The sequence below is a fragment of the Microcebus murinus genome, chromosome 13 (assembly GCF_040939455.1).
Source record: "Microcebus murinus isolate Inina chromosome 13, M.murinus_Inina_mat1.0, whole genome shotgun sequence".
Lineage (NCBI taxonomy): Eukaryota > Metazoa > Chordata > Mammalia > Primates > Cheirogaleidae > Microcebus > Microcebus murinus.
The window spans coordinates 64872974-64879420 of record NC_134116.1 but is presented as its reverse complement, the minus strand read 5'-3'; positions in this window follow the sequence as shown (position 1 = coordinate 64879420).

Genomic DNA, 6447 nt, shown 5'->3' with positions numbered 1-6447 from the left:
TTAAGGGCTTTTGTATAATCATCGTAGTAAAATACTTAATACTTCTTTAAAACATTTATAATCATTAATCTGGCCTGATTGGTCTAGAATGGTACCCATGATTTTACTTTATTTCCATTACTATTATGGTAGTTTCCCTTACTTACAGTCAACTGACCAAGCTCCCCGGAGCTTGGTCATTCAGATGTGTCCCAGGAATTTTGCAAGTCCAACTGAGATTCTAAGCTATACCCTTGGAACTCATGTGCCATGTTGGAGACTGTGGTCTTGATGTGGCTTGGAAAAGCCCTGGGGCGAAGGATGTGAGTGAGAAGATGACAAGGAGAATCAGATATGCAGAGAGGACAGCCTGTCTCCTGGTGGGTTCCAGGGATACTCAGCTCCCCCTCCCCGTTACTGAGTTCTGTCTTAGTCCATTTGGGCTGCTCTGACAAAATGCTGTAGACTGGCTTATAAACAGTAGAAATTTATTTCTCACAGTTCTAAAGGCTAGGAAGCCCAAGATCAAGACAGCTGCAGATTGAGTGTCTGGTGAGGGACCACTTCCTCATAGACGGACGGCTGTCTTCAATCTGTGGCCTTATAGGGCGGATCTCTCTGGGGTCCCTTTTATTAAATATAAGGGCACCAATCCCATTCGTGAGGGCTCTACCCTCATGATCTAATCACCTCCCAAAGGCCTCATATCCTAATACCATCACCTTGGGGATGAGGATTTCAATGTGAATTTTGACATTCACACTCTACCAAGTCCTTTAAATGCCATCTATGTGTGTATTTACTGAAGATAGCTCTGGTCCTGCTCCTTTCCAGCACATTCTATCCCTATTGCACTGGTTGAAAAAGAGCATAGAAGTCAGAAGATAAGACTTTATAAATTTTGGCAAGTTGTTAGGACTGTAACCAGGCTTGTGCATCTGTGACACCAGAGTGAGAATGTGGCTCATATAAAATAATGAGTGTGAAAGTGCTGTGTAGAGCTCTGTACAATTGTTGACAATTAATGCTTTTTATGAAACCTGTCACTGCTATATGTTAGCAAGAAAACACTGATTTTGTTTAGTGTGCAATTTTTCATTTATGCTTTCCCTGGGATTCCTTTTAGACTCTCCACACCTATGTTAAGTAAGTGGGATGCCAAAAAAAAGTACAAGGTGTTCTAAATGTACGGGGTGTTCAAATGACAGAAATAGGAGTAAAAATCTCAAACTCAAGGACAGTTGAATAATGCAAATGAAAAGCAAATGGATTATTGGAAGGAAAACATCCAGATACATTTAAATGCAGCTATGAGTTAATGCTGGCTGGATCTCTTAAGATTATGCTAAGTGCACCTTTAATAGTTTCTTAGACACCCCCTCTTCTGCCTAGCAAAGTTTGTTGCCCAGAATTATGTAAATCTGTGTTGGGCACCAGTCTTTGCATATTTAGCTCTTGAGACTTAGTTTCCTAGATGAGGACTTAATGTATATCTACTCAGAAAAAGAACAGTTCATCTCCACAAATCTACAGAGCTATCAGTTTGTTGAATGCTTTGTCTAAAGTCATTGTTAGCTTTCTTCTGTCTGGGTCTTGGTGGTTAATGCTTGTTTGAGGAAGAAGCATGGTTTAGTGAGTCTTAGCCTATAGTGATTGTTCTAGCCTTTTATCTTACTGAAAAAGTTATCAAGAACAACTTAAGATTTTTTGAAATATTTATTGAATTTTTAAGCCACAGATGATTTGTTTCCTGATGCCACTTATAGGTTGTTGATCCCACACTTTCATTTTTGCTGATGGCTGTTGCAGATTGGTCTTAAGAAGCAGAATGGGAGGAGGGGCTCTTCAGAGCTCAAAATCCAGGCCTAGGTGGTATGAAACAAGGCAATCCTGGCTCTCTCCCACTTACGTTTATAAGTATTTTGATGGGATTTCTGTATCTGTTTTTTTAAACTTGTATTTATATTTTCATTGTAAATCATATAGAAATGTTGAAGTAGTGAATGTTGCCCCTCTTTCCACACTCCTCCCTCCCCAGTCTTCATTCCCTAAGGGAGATTTTGTTGTCAACAGTTTTATGTGTGATATAATTTTTAGATGACCTGGTTCTTGCCCTAGTAAGAAGATGAACTCCTTCCTCTGGTCAGATGATGTGGTGTTACCATTGTCATGAACTGGGAGTATGTTCTAGAAGCCCAAACCGGAAACCCCACGGTCTTGACAGTAAACCACATCCCAGCAGCTTCCTGGTCTTCTGCAGTCCTGACTGAACCACTTCACACCCACATTCTTCACACTGCCGACACAACGATGTTCTCAAACCACCACAAATGTGATGTTTTCATTATCACCCATCCTGCTTAAAACACTTCCATGGCTTCCCCTGGTTCCTGGGGTAAAGATCAAAACTCTTAATGCTACACAGGCCAGTCCAACCACTCTGCCCTTTGCTCTCAGCATCCTACCTCACTGTCTGCTTTACAGCTTCTTGGTAAATGCTATTCTCATTTCCTTGAAAATTATTCCCATCTGTTCACCACTGTGCCTTTTAGTTTCTACTCAACCTTCAGAATTTAATTCAGGTGGCTCTTGCTCAAGGGAAACCTTTCCTTAACCACAAGAAAAGGTTCTCTTGTTTCTCAGTCTCATAGCATCGTATATATTTCTCCTTTGTGGCATTGAATATGATTAAAATTTTATATTTTGTCATTGTTGCTTGTTTGGTTAATCTATTTCCCCCACTAGACTCCTCGATATCTTACTAGGGTGCCTGGCACATAGTTGGAGCTCTTAGTTATCTATTGGATGAATGAATCATTCCTTCCTATACCTTCTAGTCTTGCCCACTGTCACCTTTATTCTGAAAAATGTATAACATTTCCCAACTAGCTGTCAGGCTGTCTTTTCCAAAATCTATGCTGGCTTTCTCAAATCTATTCACCCTGGATCTGAGTGAATTGCCTGAAATATAAATCTGATCATGTCTGTCTTTTATAAAATTCTATGATGGTGTCTTGCTGCACTCAGGGAAAAATCCATTCTTTCAAGTCCTAAAATCCTGCCCTTACTGGAATTCTCCTCTCACCATTTTCCTGTTTGCATCCTAACCTCTTCTTTCTGGTGGCTCTGCCTGAGACAGTTTTCTCTCCACCCCACCCCCTGCCCTCTACAAAGAAAACAGTTAACTCCTACTCATCCTTCATATCTCAGATTAGAAGTTTCTTCAAAGAGTCCACCATAGCTCTTTATCTCTTATAGCTTCCGTGTTACTTTATTAGTCTCCATACAGCCCTCCACAAGACCATTAGCAAAGTAATGTGTTCTCAGTACTTGGCACATAATGGGTCGTAACATTGAATGAAGGAATAAACTAACATCTTGGTCACTGTAGCTAGGAAAAAAGTACAGTATCAGCATTACTAAAACTCAAGTATTTTTGGCAGACAATCTTCAGCATTCAAATGGACGATAAAATATTTGTTGAATAAAGGAACTACATTTTTGTGGATCAGTTCATTCAGCTGGTAAGGGTTTTAACCTGGAGGCTATTTTATCCTGGCAGGCTTGTTGTACAAAGACATAGCCTTGTTTTAAATAAAATGTTCTGGAGGAGGGGGGCATAGTAAGATTTTTAGATGACAGAAGTGGGTTATTGATAATATATAGTCACAAACATTTCATACTAAGATTATGTCTTCATCAGTAGTACCATCTTCTTCCAGAGTGGTATTTAGGGCCAGAAGCTCTTCCACATTAGAAAGGATACCAAGATTCTTACAAGGCACAGTAATTATCAAAAGGGATTGGTACTACATTTTAAAATACAGGGGGAATTTTTGGTTGTCACAGGACTAGAGAATGCCATTTGTATTTAGTAGGTGAGGCCATGATGCTAAATGTCTTAAAAGTAGGGAGTCTCACACAACGAATTAACTGCCCTGCCTAATTTGCCAATTTTTAAATGGTATTCCCTAATACCAAATGCTAAAAGGAGACAGAAGAGCTTTCAGAATGAAGAACTTAACTGAATTAAACAAATCTGGTATAGATCAACTCTAGGCACAGGGAGTCTGGCTGAGGATGGGGAGGGCCAGCTCCGGTTGATGACAAAGCCACACACACAGGGTATTGCAGGCAAGGAGAATTCAAATCAGAATGGAAAAGTCACAGAGTTCAGAGCCACAACAAGTTTTGTAAGTATATCTTGTCCATTTGAAAGTCTGGTTATTGCCTGGATGTTGCAATTAAGTGATTTTCTGCTTTTACAGCAGCAATAATACACCCATGTTAGCAAGTCACATGTCTAATAATTAGGTAAATAATTATCTTATTTGCCTTTATTCTTTCTTTAATGTTTGTATAGCTCACATTTACTTCAATGTTTAATATCAGATGTGATCTGGTTTTCATTTAGAAGTTGTAAAGTTTTTGTGTCCAGAAATATGCCATAGCAACTTAACTGTTGTTTATATCAATTAGCCTATGATCAAATTAGTTTCATTTCACTTAAAGTCACAGATTCCAAGAACCTATGGACTATGTTAAGTGAAGACTTACAGTACAGGTGAAGTGATCACATGGTGTGGGATCAGAACAAGGGACAAGGCAAAGAGCAGGGAAAGACCAGGAACAGAAGAAACACTCTTGTCCGTCAACCACTTCATTTTTATTATATAAAGATCACATATAAATTTTTATTAGAGAAAATTTTCAACCATAGACACAAAAGGATTTAGGCCATTAAATATGAAATGTCAGATTTTGAATCAAAAGTGTAGTTTATAATATCTCAAACAAAGTATTGCTTCAAAAGAAGCAATACAATTAACCAAAGCATGCCACTAAACCAGGGGTCCTCAAACTTTTTAAACGGGGCCAGTTCACTGTCCCTCAGACTGTTGGAGGGCTGGACTATAGTTTTAAAAAAAACTATGAACAAATTCCTATGCACACAAACACCCGCATGTGGCCCACAGGCCGTAGTTTGAGGACACCTGCCCTAAACTTTCAGCATAGTTTTGCCATCTTAATGGTAGTTTGTCTGTACCAGCAGCGAAGAAGCCTAGAGAGCGAGTGGCAATGAAATGCGAAAAGCTGTTTTCCACAGCTTGTTGAGAATTGAATATTTTTCCTTGCAAGAGTGATCTAAAGCCTGGAAGAAGTGGTAGTCAGTTGGTACAAGGTCTGGTCAATTCGGTAGATGACAGAGAGTTTCCAAGTCCAGCCTCTGTAGTTTGAGCAGCGTTGTTTGTGCGACATGTGGTCGAGCGTTGTCTTGCAAGAGGATTGGTCTGTCTCTGTTGACCAATCTCGACTGCTTAATCGCAGCATCCTCATCATTTCATCCACTTGGTTGCAGTAGACATCCACTGTACTCAACTGACCAGGCTTCATGAAGCTGTGGTGGATAATACCAGAGCTGGACCACCAAATGGACACCGTTAGCCGTTTTTGATGTATATTTGGTTTTGTATTGTGTTTCTGCACTTCATCTTTATCCAACCATTGTGCTGAACACTTGAGATTGTCAAAAAGAATCCATTTTTCATCACACATAACAATACGGTGTAGAAATGATTCACCTTTATGTCATGACAGCAAAGAAAGGCAAGCTTTGAGACGATTTCCTCTGGACACTCGTTTAATTCATGCAGTAACCATCTATCCAGCTTCTTTACCTTGCCCGTTTGTTTCAAATGGTCCAATATTGTTGGAATAGTAACATCAAACCTTGCAGCTAATTCACACATAGGTTGAGATGGATTTGCTTCCACTACAGCTTTCAGCTCATCATTATCTACCTTGGTCTCAGGTCACCCACATGGCTCATTTTCAAGATTAAAATCACCAGAATGGAACTTCTCAAACCATCTACGTACTGTGCTTTTATTAGCCACATCCTTCCCAAATGCTTTGTTGATATTTCGAGCTATCTGCACTGCATTGGTTCCACGACAGAACTCATGTTCGAAAATAACACATTTTTTTTACGTATCCATGATTTCACAAAAATTGCTCTAAAAAAATTCTGAAAGATAATCACAAACCCAAACTGTGTGCTTGAAAGAATAAGAATGTACCTTCACAAAAAAATAAAACAAGAAGTGTCAAAGTGAAATGTCAGAGATATCAACTGTCTAACTTAGTACTTAAGGAAATTGGACATTTCATACTTAATAACCTAGATAGAAACTATGGTGTAATAAATACTCATGGGCCCAGCTTTACCAGTTAGCAATAATTTATCTTTCTCATTTCATCTATACCCTCTTATTTTATTTTATTTTTATTTCTGCTGGAGTATTTTAAAGCAAATTCCAAATATCATATCATTTTCAGCCATAAATACTGCAGTTACATATCTCCATATCTCTTCTTTTAAACAATATCCCATTACTATTATTTCTATCCTCAACAAAATTAACAATAATTCTTTTTATCATCTAAGACACACCTAAATCTGAATTC